General features: G+C 45.1%; 1 long non-coding RNA gene across 1 annotated transcript in view; it reads left to right on the top strand.

The window, feature by feature from the left end:
* The window catches only part of LOC125333549, a 135278-nt gene that overhangs the window by 112553 nt on the left and 7233 nt on the right, over positions 1-15492 (top strand). The window lies entirely within an intron of this gene.

Below are 15492 nucleotides of genomic sequence, written 5' to 3'. Positions count from 1 at the left end.
CAGGGAGGCACCGGGGCTCCGGGAGCGCTCGCTGCCCTGAACACATCCAGCGCTTTGAGCTGCAGGAGGGAGCCACCGAGAGGAAATGGGCAGTGAAGGGCTGAGAGCAGCATGGAGAGCATTCGGGCCATTCTGTTACATAACGAAATCCATCTCCCGGATATTTGGAGTCACACGTGAGGATGGCACGGTGGTTCCTGCCCGTGGGCTGGTCCTGCCTGTCGCTGGGCTGAGCTGGGAATACTGCAGTGAACCTGACCGTGGCCAGGTCAGCAAGCCCTGGTCCTGGGCTCTGTTATCCTCCACATCTCTTCCGTGTGAGAGGCTGGTTTTGTTCATTTTGTATCATTCACTAGCATACCATGTTTACTTTAACAACCTCTTTGAAATGCAAACTGAACTAATGTAAAAGAGAGAGAAGAAAATGTAAGAGCGAAATAAACTTCAGCTCTCAGGTGTTCTGTTTATTTTTCCCTCTCAAAAAGTGTTGATCTCTCACTCAAGGCAGGTAGGAGGAGTAAGAAACTCCTACCTAAAACTAAAAGTTTTAGCTTCAAACTTTTGTGGTTTAGGCATGTGGGAGCTTAATTATGAAAAACTATTGATTTTTTAGGAACATCTTAGAAAACTTCTATTCCATAGAATTCCTGATATTTTGCTGAGAAAAGTATCAATAAAAATATTAACAGCTCACTTTTTTTCATAAGCCCTAGATTTGCTTATCCAATGCTCTCCTTCAGTTCATCTCCATGTCCTAAAGCACCAAAAATAAACACAAACATACAAGTCCAAAACAGAGTGTGGAATCTCCATCCTTGGAGATATTCCTTGACACTGGAAGAAGTCCTGAGGAACCCGTCTGGTGCTGACCCTGGTTTTGACAGGAGGTTGGATGGAGGATGCTCCCATTTGGTTTCTGCCTCCATCTTTAGGATCCTACTGATCTTTTTCACTTGTTTTCTTGCTAGCTCCCCAAACATGTTTCAGTTGTGTCCACACGCCTGTGCTTACTTCCCATGATTAGTCAGCTGAAAAAGGCTTCTTTTGTTTTCCATTTCCATGTTGCAGTGACAAAGTGAGTATTTTTCCTTAATATCACGTATCAAGAATTGATATTCAAGTCAGCCATTAAATTCCTCATTTGTATTAAAGAAATGTTGTTTTCCATACTCCTGTAATGGTATGTCCAGAAGAAGTAGTGGACATTTTATAGCTATTAATGTTAATTTGATTTTAATCATCTCAAGAGTCTCACCTGTCACTGTGTTTCCCTAAGTCATTCTCCTAAATGTTTTATCCTGTTTAAAATGTTGGTATTTGGGACATTGCCAATTATCAGACAGTAAAATATAAATTTATTTCCTCTGTGTCATTTGGTCACATACATCCTTGTGAGCAGATCCAAGCATTGCCTTTGTCACTGAATTGTATCGGTGCCACAAGAACATCTCAGAATAGTAGGGCTCAGGGCTATAAGCCATATGAGAGGGAATTGTGTTTTAAACTGATTAGAACATACAGGTCATTTTCAGAAATGTTTATAAAAATTAAATAGCTGTCTTTTTATTTTAAAAATTAAATACCAGGCGATCACTTGTCTTTTACAGAAAAAAGTATATGACATTTTTCTCTATTCTCTTTATGTATGTGAAACCTGTGAGACTCTCATTGTCAGCTGTAGGACAAACATTCCCCAAATTCTTTTTCCTGAGGCATGTTCATTCTGTTGCTGAGTAAAGACCTTTCTTGATTGCCCACTTTATAAGGAATATGTATCCCTTCTGAGGCACCTCACTGCAAATCAGCTGTAATGGAAGCCCTCACCTGAGCTTTTATTGGGAGGATAAACACTCCGGTAATTCCCTTCCAAAGTGTTTACCTGGCTTTTTACAGCTGACTCAGTGATCAGAGCCTTTTAAGGCAGCCTTACTGGCATTTTGTCACTAATCTCACAGCTTTTCTAATTCTCATATGATTAATAGTGTAGGATGCTATTCATTGAGGAAAAAGTAAAACATTTTTTCTGTCTTGCTGCCTAATTTAGATGTTAAGTTGTTAAATCCATTTACTTTCCAGGGTTAGTCTCAAAGGCGAATAATGCCAGTATTGAACTACAAGCAGTTGATGGACAAAGGAAATACCACTTAACTGCCTCTCCTTGCCTTTATGTGAAAACCAAACCAAAATCTTTCAATTTGCAGAGATGCAGCAATGTCATTAAACTGCTGAAAAACAATTTCCCTCCAGCAGGTTGTTGTCATATTGCTGAGACCAAAAGGCACCCTCAAGTCTTCTGGGGGTCTTGTTGGCTCTTCTAAAATAACATAACCCATTCTAAGGTCCATGCTCAACTTGCATGTTGATTGGGATTGCAGACATGAGGCAAAACCACACAGATTACAGAGGAGTGCAGGTAAGGGTAGCCCCAAATCTGAAATGAACACCTGCTAGCAAAGGAGAACCCCAAGTAGCTGGTGACTGGTGCCACAGTTGCCCTCTGTGTCCTTTGCCCGTCCCCAGCCCCCACCTGGCCATCAGGGAGGTGCAGAGAGCTCAGTTTGCCTGGCAAAGCTGCTGAAGTGCTGCTGGTCCCTGCTGACACACCCGGAGCTGGGGGTGGTGTTTGTGTAACCACGACCTGCTTGCTTCGTGATCCAAACGATTCGTACACAGGGGATGGAGCTGAGTGGACCAGAAGTGAGAAACGTGGTTTGACTGCATTTTTCCAGATTATACCAAGATTTTGTCTCTGTTTCCTTTATAATTCTGTCCTTATTCCATCTTCTCACCCATTTATCTGTCCATAGCCTAGAGCTGGTAGCTCCTTGTTGCTCCTGTTTGTTCAATTTATTTGGTTGGCTTGTCTCACTAAGATTTAGTGAGAACACTGTTCTGCAAAGCACAGGGTTCCACATGCCCAAAAGAGTCATTCAAGGGAGTTTGCTTGACGCTCCCTGTCTGCAATCAAAAGGAAAAATGAGCATAAGGGAGCACATTTGATATATAGTTATGGGCAAATTTAAGTAGCTCTTAACACTCATATCAGATTCTCATGAGCAAATGATAGCGTAGACCTGTCTGCTGTCCTGCTAAAATCACTTACTGTCGAATGTAAAATACCTACTTGTACAGTATCAGCATGTTTAGAACTACTGCTGTTTTGTAAAGTGATGATAGTGATTTACTTTGTGTTATTCAATTTAAAAAGAAATAGAGTTAAGCACTGGTTAGGAAATACAGCAGAGCCCTCCTATGAAATATGTATTTTCAAATCTCTCACTTGTTGTTATTGATGGTGATTCAATTCCACCATGAATTGCATTTCTAGTTTATATGCAGGACTGTTTTGGTTGAGAATACGACAGTGCCAGTTTCTGCGGCCTTGGCTTTGGCAACACTCACAGCTTTGAACTCAGCTCTGTTCCAGCAATGTCCTACCCTCTTGCCCTGTTGAGTTCAGCCCTCAGAAGCTCATGGGTCCCGTGGAGATAGAGTTGAGATGCTCCAGCTCATTTCTGTGAGCTGTTAGGTTGCTCCCAGCTCCTGCTGCTGAGTCAGCTGGTTGCTTTGGAAGATCAAGCCTTAGGAGACCACTTCTTCTCTGGCTGTAAATGTCCCTTTAGTGTTTCCTCCAAAACACCCTTAGCAAGATGCAGTTAGGATTTAGATGGTGAAGGGTTAATAGTGTCAGCAGAGAGCTTAAGGAGTTAAATAGACACAGATCAAAATACTCCAGTGTCTAGAGGGATGTGTTTAAATGAACACTGCAAGGTTGGCAGGCGTCCAAATTAGCATAGTTTAAAGAATTCAAGGTACATTTAATTGGATCCTTCTAATCCCTTTTCCCTTAGAATGAGCATTTTAACAGTTTAATTCCTTTTGCAACCCCCACATCCCTTACTCCAGTGGCCCATCTAAAATAAATACTGTGAACTATAAAAGGCCTAGAGAAGTTCTTGCTGAAGCCAGTGGCAACAGGATGGAGTCCTGAGCACTCCACTCATTTGGGTGTGATGTTTGGAATTGCAGAGAGTACCAGGGCCTTGCACCCATCAGGTTCGGCCGCTCCCCGCACGAGGAGCCTCAGTGGCTGTGGGGATGGAGGTGGCAGCTGTTCAATGAGAGGGCACAGGGTGGGAGCTGGGAGGCAGCACAGGGTCCGTGCCCAGGTGCCCAGGGAGTTCCCTGGGTGCCAGGACAAGGAGGTGGCAGCTGGGTAGGGGAAGGTGCCCCACTGTTTGCCAGAGCAAGGCGAGGGAAGCGTGCATGAGAACCACAGGCCAGGACTCTGCTTTTAATGTATTTATTATACTTCAGCCCACTTTAATTACTAGTTGGTAAGTGAACTGACTAATGGGCTGTTTTGTGATGACCTTTTTACTGCCTTTAATGGTCCTTGTTCAGTGTTTGGCTCCTGATGTGGATTGTAAGCTCCTTGGGGCAGAGAAACACTGGGAAACCCTTCTTGAGAACAACCTGGAAAACAGCTCTATTGGGTTTAACCTTGTCTTCTCAGTAAGCAGATCAAACCAGAATCTTGGTTTCCAGGAATCTGCAGTCTTCTGAATGTGGAACTGAACACCAGTAAAATGTCAGCCCTCATCCTGCACTTCCCAGAGGGACCACGGTGTTCCTACAGTTGTGAATGAGGCTCGCTGGAGTTACAGGATCCTTAACATGGATATACCATGACATGGTATAACACGAATAACCAGTTCCCCAACAGCAAAGGTGCCTCAGTAAAAGCAGTCTTCAAAGCTGGTCAGCCCCTGTGTCAAAACCAGAGTGGTTGATTTATCACCTAGACTAATGTCAAAGAGATTAAAGTTCGAGCTCTCTAAGTACTGTAAAACGTCATTATTAGTTATTTTTTATGGAAACAATTACCAAATTGTTTCATTTTTTACATGGATTAAATTGTCTCCTCCAGCTGCTGTGCTAGTTTAGACTACATTGTTACCTACTTCTTCAGGCACCTTGCTAAAGAAGACAAGAAGACTCTCAGAGGCAGACACATTTCACAGGATGGACAGAAATCACTCCATTTCATGCAGCAGAACCCAGAAATTCTACAGCAGGTGAATTCACAGTCTTTTCTATGGGATATTATTATATTTATGAATTCTCCTGAGTTTTGGGGTACTTAACACCAGCTAGCGTTGGCTATTTAGTGACAGGACAAATCTCCCTATGCTGGGATGCAACCCTGAGTAGCTCCAGCCGTGTTCTCATGACAACCAAGGATTGAAGGTATTTTTTGTCATTCTGAGCAGTGTAGGCTCTGTACTTGGCTGCACAGCACCTTACAACTGGGTGTTTCATTTTTGCTCATAAAAAGATGGGTGTGAGATCATCAATACATTTCTATAGACAAATGGGAAGGAAAGACTCTAAAGTATTTTAGGAGCAAGAAGAACAAATTCTGGCACTGAACCACACATTTTGGTAATGAAATGTGTAAATTGAATGTCTGTATGCTGTCAAGCTTGAATATTTTACTTTGCAGTAGATGACTCAGAGGGATTTTTTTTCTATTAAAGGTAAATACAATAGAAATTAAATCTCATGCTTCTGAAAAGGAAGTGGCCACTGTAGTGCTTAGGAGAGATTGCCCCTTCTGAGCTCCCTCAGGTTTTCACAGCCCAAGTGTATTACAGGGAGACCAAGGTGATCATAGCTACAGACTTCCACATTTGCTCCATGCCACATGCCCTTAAAATCTCATTAAACTATTTGAAAATGCTTATTTACAAGAATCACTGGATTCCTAATGCAGAGTTGGCACCTAAGGAGGTGTGTTTCACAGGTCAGGAGGCTTTTAACAAAACCAGAAATTAACTACATGCAAATGACAAGTGTGGTCATTTGTGTTCCCCTGCTAGGTAGGTGTCATTTGTAAAAATCCTGGCATACAGTCACCAGTTGCTGTTGGCATTTGCTTGCTGTTCTAATTGAAGGTGAAAAGGAGCTAATGGTAGCTAATATAATCCTGGCACTATATTCCAAGAATATTAATGGTGTTTATTATTGACATCATTACCAGAATAGGATGATTCCCTTGTCATATTACAGGTTCTTATGCTTTACATGCTTGACAGGGGTTTCCTGGAAGCAGCAGCCAGAGTTTGGGGCTGTTGGATTGCTCCACGCTGTACCACACGTGTGGTGATTGAAGGGGCAGAGCAGCAGGCTGGGCTCTGGGCTGCCCTCCATTTGTGGCAATCCTGATGTAATACTTTGTCTGTTAATACGCAGTAATCTTTCATTTTACAGTGTATGACTAGGCAGCGATCTGTCTTTATTAACTTCAGATTCTGCGGAATACGTTATATTTATTTTGAATGCAGGCTTTCACATACTCTTTTAAATATTAATGGCTGGTCTCCAGCAGTCAGCATAAATATGATTTGCATTAGCACTAGTCATATCATATTGAGTGCCTTTGATGTCAACTATTCAGGGTACTAATATCTGACATCATCTCCCGAGGTCACTGACAACTTTGACCTTTATTCTCATGCACAGTTTCTGTAGTCTCAGAAGCTCTTTTGAATTGATTTGAAATTTTGACTCTTCCCTTTATGAGGCAGTAAAATTGATAATTATTCAGATGGGAACTGAGCACTGAGCGAAAAATCAATTCCACCCGCTCTCTGCTGCGTATAAAATTACTTCTGAGTCTGCCGGACTGAACGGATGGCCAAGGTAAAAGCAGCAGGCAGGAATAGTGGAGAGGATTAGCTGGACGAAACCAATAGCCTAAAGGGATGGCTTTGGAGATGAGGGAGTGTGCCGGTTGGGGGTTATTATTAGCAATGATGGGACTCATTGATCATATGTTTACATCAGGTTTCCATTGGGTTATAAATCAGCCCTGAATAGAAACGGAACCCAGGGCCTGGTGTGCTACCGGAGGGACGGCGTATTAGATTATTCTCACTTTCACACTCGGATGAAAAGTGAGACATTGATTATTCATTGGCTGGCCATTAAACACTGGGTTTATAGACGATTTGACTGTCATGGAAGCTAATGAACAAGATTGCTGCTTCCTAACCAGCGGTTTCAGTTTTCAGGACATCTGGGCTCAGTAATGCGTAACCCCGTTAAGGACTGGGTCACAGACGCTTAACGGCGCTGAAAACCTGGGGCCTGGTGGCAAATTGTGCCCCGGTTTGGAGGTGCGGCAGCTCGATACCTGCGCCGCTGCCGCGCTCCCAGTCGGAGTCGGGGCTGCCGTGGGGGCTCCGGCAGCAGCCGGACAATGACCCGGCCCCGCTCGGCCCCGCAGCGCCGCGTGTGCCCCGGGCCGGGCGGGGGGGCTCGGACAGCGCCGGCCCCGCGCCCGCCCAGCGCCCCGAGGCGGGGCAGCGGCTCCGCCCGCCCGGCCCGGAGCGGCCCCGCACGGCCCGGAGTGGAACGGCCCGGCCCGGAACGGCCCCACACGGCCCGGCCCGGAACGGCCCGGAAAGGCCGGGGGGCCGGGGGCCGGGGGCCGGGCCCGAGCGGCCGCCGCGCAGGAGGAGAAGGCGGCGGGCGGTAGGTGCGGGCCGGGCCCGCGGGCGGCGGGAAGGGCCGGGCCGGGGCGGCTCCGCGGAGCCGGGGCCCTCCCGCAGCAGGAACAGCCGCCCTCCCTCCCGCCCGGCCGCGACTGCGGGTGTCCCGCTGTCACCGCTCCGCGCGTCCGCAGCAGCGGCATCAGCATCAGCACCATCAGCACCATCAGCACCATCAGCATCAGCACCATCAGCACCATCAGCACCATCAGCAGCATCACCACCCCGGCCCGCGCCGCTGCCCCCGCACTGCCCAGCGGGGCGGTCTCGGTGCGGCCGCTGCGAACAGCGCGGTGTGACCGCGCCTGGGGCGCTCACGGCCCCGGCCCCGAGCGGCGGAGCTGTGGCATCACCGCCCTTTCCTACCTTGGCCCCGCAGCAGCTCGGGGCTTTAATGGGTTGCCGTGACTGTACAGAGAGGAGCAATAGAGAGCATGGAAGTGAAACAGCTCCGTAATTGCTCAGGAGCAAGTTTCGGCATCCTTGGGAAGCTCGGCAGTGGCTGTTGGCTCTGGCCGGGTTTTGCCGTGTCCGGGCTCGTAGCCCCAGGCGAGCAGCCTGAGCTCCATCTGCAGACAGCCACTTGGTGAGGCGATCTTACAGCCACACCGAATTAACGTGTGAAGTAATTCGAGATTTATGAGTAGAACACAGTATTAAGTTTACTGCACTCAACTATTGCAGTTCTGTTCTAAGCACTTTGATAAATAATTTTAAAAGGCTCCTACTTTGCTGTTATTCTGGGATTGAGAATTGAAGTCTCTGCTGCTTCACTTTATAAATGAGAGTGTAATTTTTGGTCTTAAGAAGTTACCTTTATCTTCTGGTAATGCTGATCTTGCTGAACTGTACACATTAGGCTGTTAGCTCAAATTTGGTGTAGTAAAATACTATTCCTACTAGTTCTTTACAAAAATCAATGAGTTTTGTAGCATCTTTCACCTGCAGTTCTAGCACATGTTCATAAGAGTCAGGCATGATAGGTAAAGAATTCTTGCTTGCACAGCCATCTTTGAAATGATTCTGTGCTGGGTGCACAGGGCATAAATGGTTGGTTGGCTGAATAGAAACAGGATTTCAGTGGCATTCCAGTGTTCACTTGCTTTCCTGGGTGTTTCTTGGCCAGGGATGTAAAGTACAGGGAGGCCAAGTGAGGGAGGACAGTGCTCAGTGATTATTTGCTGTGCATCATTTTCAGAACAATCACGTGGACAAGAATGAGCTGAGTTTTCGATGAGACTGAACACTGTAGCGGTGTTTGGGTTCCCCTGGCCCCTGGCTGCCAGCAGGGCCGCTCCACGCCTCAGCCCGGGTGGGCCACAGCAGGGGCCAGTACTGGCAGAGAGGGGCTTTGGGTCTGGGTGTCTGTAGGATGAGGCTGTGCCCGAGCTGAGCCCTTCGAGGCTTCAGCATTTCAGGGGGCAGTGCTGGAGGAGGGGACCATCAGCAGGGCCATGGGAAGAGCCAGCATCCCCTGCCAAAGGAGAATCTGGTGGAATACAAGGGCTGGAGAGGGACCTCTGGGAAAGGAGTGTCGCAGCAGGTGGGTGAGAAGGTGTGTGGTTGAACAGAGACCAGAGCCAGGAGTCAGGAGCCAGGATGGGGTGGAAAGCGCCGGGCAGGAGGAGGGAGTGTGGTGTGACGTCCTGGGGGAACTTGCCTGGGCTGCCCAGTGGGGCAGAGTGTGACCAAGGACTGCACCCAGTGACGGGAGGCACTAAGGGAAGCAGCACAACTTGCACTGCCTGGCAAGTGGAAACCAGGAAGCATAGGTGCCAGTTGCAATGAAAAATCAAGTGGCATTACTACAATAAGAAAGTATTATAAATTGCAACTTTTCTTTTTTCCCTTTTATATAGTAAAATAAGTGACATTTTTGTTTTGCAGATAAACCTCAGTGCCATATACAGCTAGTGTGGAGTTATGCACAGTAATGGAAATAAAAACCTGCAGTGGAGCTGTGTTTATAACATGCTTCATGGCCCAGGCAGCAGCACTTGCATATAAGCACATCACAAAGAAATCTAAATGGCACTGGCAGAGGGTACTTGTGCAAGATATTGAGTACCTAAGACCCTCACTCATATATGTGAGCATATACCTCATTTTAAGAGCAGATCAAACCCACAGGTGTGATTGTTCCTGTGCTTAAGATCAAATGTGTTTAAAAGCTCAGTTGAATCAGGATGAGGGTGCTCAGCTCTTGCTGGCTCGAGGCTTGAAAGTTTTGATACAATAGTGAGAGGGATTTTCCCTGGGCCATCTGTTTCAGCCTTTTAGCCCAATTTAAAAATGTTATCCAATACTACCATAACTTTCTGTATTAATTGAAAGGGATGGAGATATACCAGCTGTAGCCAAGCCAGCAGAGATTTGGGTGGCTAAGCAACAGAAAAGGCACCATATTGAGTGAGCCAAAATTCAGTCTCAAAGTCATTTATTTTAACCAGTGACAATACGTTTAGACTCTAGTGTTTCAATTTGATTGATGGTTTAATATCATATATAATCTTTTTAATGAAGGAACCCATTTAAATATGTTAACATTTGCACTAGTAGTCTCCCATGTACATAACTGCATTTAATCATTACTCTGATTGTTTTTGTGGTTGTGTAATTTGCATCAGCAAAATAACTATGTCAGAGCTGTGTTATCTTAATGAAAACTACGGTTACTTCTCTTTCATACATGCTTCTTACTGTTCATGTATAAAAGTGGCAGCAATCCCAGTCTCAAGTATATTGCTAAATGTATAGTTATCACTACATGTGCTGTCAATTAAGAAATAAAAAAAATTAATGAGCTTAGTGTCTTTTCTAATTCTGCTTTGTTTAAAGCCTCATTGTGATTCGTTATCATGTGAATTGAGTAATTTAATTTTAAGACTTTTAATGTTAAAATACATCATCATTAGTGATGTATCTGAAGATTTCACGGTCTTAATAATGGCGCTAAATCAAATTGGGAATCCCCTCTTAATCATCCAAGCTGTGCTCTAGTTCGCACCAGCAGTTTTGGGCTGGGGAGAAGTTTCGTTCCGCCCAGGACCCCGCATTGTACCAGCCCGGGGAGGAGCACAAAGCTCCCGCACGCCGCGCGAGGTGTCGGCGCTGCAGGGCCCCGGGCGAGGCAGCTGCTCCGTGTCTGCTTTTGTTTATCCCTTGCTGGTTTGTGTAGCCTTTAGGCCAGCACATGAAACAATCGCTTCTACAGGGTCAGCTGCTGGTCAGAAGCAAAGCAAGAAAAGACTTTGCCTTAAAACGCCTCAGCCATCATTTCAGTGCAGCTGGCACCTGCTACTGGTGCGCAGCGGGAGGGTTAGGGGTCAAAGAGGCAGTTGTTCTAAACTCAGTGATGGCTTAAAGGGACTTGTAGATTAATCTGCTTTATTAACTTCTGTATATTAGATAACTATTGCAGTGAATGACAGTCCGTCTTTCTGAATAAGTCCCTTCACCTCATTCTCTTTTAAATTGGCTTTTGAGTAATGAATATTAAATAGAATACATTTCAGGGTAATTAAGTGGAAACATTAGGATGATGTTGTTTTACAATCATATCTATAAGTTTCTTGTGTATTTATCTTGCAATATTACTGTTCATTGCTTTTTGCTAGCAGAACAAAAAGCATAAATGTTTCAATTAAACAAGAGGAACTGGCTGTATTTCTCACTAAACTCAGGTCTTTGTGCTGCATAAATATTTTCAAAAAGCAAATAAGTTTAGGGAGAAATATAAAAATGTTTTATTCCTTGTTTACTCCCTGCAATGTAATACTTTACTTGGAAATGTTCAATTTCTGCTGGCCTTGGTTCTGTTATATAAAACACTACGAGGTGTTGGTTTGGGGAAGGTCAAAAAATATCACTGTTCCATAGAATCTAACTAGTGATATGAATAGCACCAATAATTTTGTAAAGTTCACATTATAATTCAAAATTCAGTTAGAAGTGATGCTTGCAGTCTGGAAAAAAAGCAATATCTTTACAAAATGGATAGGGAAAGGTAACAATCCATTCCATGATCTGCTACTGGCAGATTTGCCATGTGAGTGATGAAACTCACTCTCTGTGAACGAACCCCCTCCCCCATTTGGAAAAACAAAAAAGTAAATTTAAAATTCTAGGATAGCAGCAGCTTACAAGGATGTTCATTGCTGTTGGATCTGATGGCAGCAGCCGAGATGGTGCTGGTTTGGAGATCCAGTGCTGGATGAGGCGGTTCCTGGGCGTTCTGACTGGGAGTCAGAGCAAAGGCATGTGGCAGGTGAAGGGGCTGGTTTCTGCCCAAAATTCTGAGTGACTGGCACACGCTAGATATGTGTCCCACTTAATCTTGGCAGATGTATGATTTTCAGGACTCTGTAACTGAACTTCAAAATCCACATTTTTCCTTGGCTAATGCTGTTGGTTTTGTCTGTTTGTGATCCTGAGAGACATTTGTGTGCTCAAGGTGTCTTCTGAAATCATGGCATCCAGCTGGGTTTTCTTCCTTTGGTGTTTACTTGTTTGGAGTTTTTTACTGAGAATTGAGATTCTTGTGTATTTGCATGTCTCCAGGAACCTTCACAGTTTTAAGACAAAATACATTTTAAAAAAACCCCAATGTCACAGTGGATTGATGAGATTTGGGAATGCTGTTACTTTCTCTCAGCTTAGCCTAGCATTCTCTAGGTAAGCTTAGTTTAACTTGAGCAAATCCTCCCAGTGCTTTGCTGGGCACATCAGAGCAGAGATTTGAGTGGCTGGAAGAGCACCACACACAAAGGACTGCAGCAACACAGGGTTTGACCTTTCAGAAGAACCATGTTTCTGAATTCATAAGTCGTTTTCCTTTTAAAAAAAAAAGAAATCGAAAAAATTAAAAATGAAGTGTGTGCAACCATTCTTTAAAATCTTTTTAGCGTGACAAGTAAAATAATCTTCCATTGATACTTAAAAGTCCATCTGCAGAAATTCAGGCAGAATGTTAGAGAGATGCAATATCTATTGAAATGTTGAGTGTCAAACTGCCAGGGTAATGTATTTAGTATGAAATATAATATTCAGTGCATTTTGTTTTGATGACTGCATGAAATAGCCGTGTGCTCTTAGCCTTTGTTGTTGTTGTTGTGAAAGATGATATTCACTGCCAAGTGTTGGTGGCTGCTCAGGACACAGGAGCAATATGCTTATTACCAGCTTTATCATCTGTCCTTGTGTTTATTTGCAAAAGCTTTGGTTACAGTTCAGTTCATCAGGATAACAAAAACACTTTTAATTGTTCCACAGAAGAAATTAGAATCAATTTATGAACAGTTTGAAAACAGAAGAGGCTTGCAATCTGTTAGGCAATGGGTAATTAATACTCATTTTAGGCTTTTAAAGTTGTGTGCTGCTCCAGTGCTCTGCTCCAGCCAGCGGAGGGGTCACTGTGCCCTCCAGACCATCCTGGCACAGTGATCACAGCCAAGCTGCTGCCTTTCTCCCAGTCTCATTTCCTTCAAGGGGTGGTTTAAAGCCCACCCTGCCTCCTGTACCTTCTAATCATCTCCCTATCCATTAATATGGGTAAAATAATTAGCCCAGTTCTAATTGTCTCTTTGCTACTGGTTACTGCTGCTGTGTGGGGGAAGCCTCTGGCTCTGCTATGGCACATGTCCACAGGGCTGAGCCCACCCTGAACCCACCCTGAGCCCACCCTGAACCCACCCTGAGCCCGCTCTGAGCCCACCCTGAGCCCTTGCTGGAAGCTGTTGGTGTAGGTGAAATTGATGTTCTTTCCTCCCAAGAGGAGAGAAATGACTCCCAAGAGTCATTTGGGTAGAGGTGCTTACAGGAAACACCAACTTCATCCTGTGTCATCTCTCAGAGAAGAGTGCTGGCTGCACAGGACAGAGAGAGGCTCTCACTGTGTGGTCTGTAAAAGATGCTTAAGGATCTTCAGACATGAGCCTGTGTTACAAAGCCCTGAACCTATCTGCTTCTTTATGTGCTGCTAAAAGCAGAGGGGAATGGATATTAATTTTTTGGTAAGGTTTTTAAAGAGCTCAGCCTTCTGGTACATCAGACTATCCTGAAGTTTGTGTTACGAATTATGGCAGGTTGTGCATTCCAGAGGTCCCAGTTAATCACAGTTCTGTCATCTTTAAAAGCAGCTGTAGCATCATATACTTACAGCCACTTGTTTAGAAATGGCTGAATCTTAAATAAGCAGCTTAGATTAATATAAAATGACAGTCTAGTGGCTGTAACTTAAAATCTCTGCATGCTACCAGCTAAAAAATGCAGATTAAGGATTGATGTCACAATCTTAAATTATTCCAGCCTGAGGTGGAATAACTTGCTGTCTAACAGGGAGCACAGATGGATAGGCAGGAAGAAGCTGTGCAGATACACGAGTTTGTAAACATCTGTCAGCTACAGCAGATACCCAAATACAAAATCTTGCACTTCAGGCAGCGCATGAGTATGTGACATTCAACAGAGGGTTTACATGAAATTCAGCACAGACAGAAGCAAGTCAACACACCCTGGAAGGTAATAATTAATGAAACATATCCCCTCCTCCCCGCAGAAGGAGGAGGGATTTCACTCATCAGGCGTTGTCAGTACTGCTGCTGTTAACTGTTCTGCTTCCAGAATTTCATGTAGCCAGCCCTTAGACCAAGCAAAACTGCTCCACCCTGTGAGACTCAGTGCTTTACTATGGGTGAGTCTACAGCTGGCATCACTTCTCTGGCTCAGGTGGATGTCAGCTTCCCCAGGAGCATGGTGTCCCTTGGCAGAGATGGACCCAGTTCTGATGGGTGAGACTGGACCTAAGTGTGATAGTCCTTCATGGCAAAAATTCAGATGCAAGTGCAATTTGAAAATAACATATTCTGTCATGTTAGAATGGGCTTTCAGACGAAAGATCCTACAGTTATGGTTTGAAAACCTGCTAGCACAGGGCAGAGCTGTGCTGTGGGCAGCTTGTGTGCAGGGTGTAGCTGCTGCCCCTGTCCAGCTGTGCTGTGGGGATGCCCTGGTGCAGCACAAACTTCTGCTTTGTAATCCTGTCAAAGGCCTGGAAGGCGGCTCGCTGCTGGCTGAGGGCAGGCCATGATGAGAGGAAGCCTCAGCTTTGGAAAGACCTCTTTGCACTACTGCTCTGTGTCATTGTGCTATTAACACAAGGACTAGAAGAGCACAATGGCTCTGGTGCACATGACAGGGGCTAAACATGTCCTGAGGGTGTCCTTCTGAGGGTGTGCTTATGTTTCTGTTTAGATACAAAGTCAGGTTTTACCTAAGTTCATACACTCTTATTTTAGGACTATTTCTGCTGGCTCATGACTTGGACCTGCTTCAAGTGGATTCCCACACTCAGCGCTTTGGCCAGTTCTAAAGATGTGCTGGGAAATGCAGAGCTCCCCATTGCCTGTAGCTGTTTCTTTTTCACATCACCCTTTTGGACACTGGAAGAATGGGAGTGTCCCAGCAGGACGTAAAACTGAGGGGAATAGCCTGTGAGAGACACACTCGGATAATACTTCAGTCCATCAGCTGCTGCCATATACTAGTTCATGGTGTGCAGTGTGTCTCCCAGATGCCTTGTCCTGACACCAGGATTGGGGTTTTCTCAGCCATTTACACCCTAATTCTCTTAAAAGGAAGCAAAAAGGACAGTGCCAGTTGAACTGTAGCAAACAGAGATACAGGACTGGGTCGCTCACAGGTTTTAGCTTCAACTGTTGAGTCATGACATTTTAGTTACTAATATTTATTTAAACATATATACTGGCAGTGTGCACAAAGAGGGTGAAATGCTGGATACTCTGAACAGAATCTGGAGGAATCTGGTCTCTAGGGTGGGAATGCCAGGCTTGGCCTGAGGGCAGCGTGGAAGGCTTTGGGAAGGGCTCTGGATCCATTGCCTGGGCTCATGGACTGCCCATTTTCCTGCCTCATGCCT

This window comes from Corvus hawaiiensis, chromosome 15 (assembly GCF_020740725.1).
Source record: "Corvus hawaiiensis isolate bCorHaw1 chromosome 15, bCorHaw1.pri.cur, whole genome shotgun sequence".
Taxonomy (NCBI): Eukaryota; Metazoa; Chordata; class Aves; order Passeriformes; family Corvidae; genus Corvus; species Corvus hawaiiensis.
This window is presented reverse-complemented; position numbering and strand designations above follow the sequence as displayed.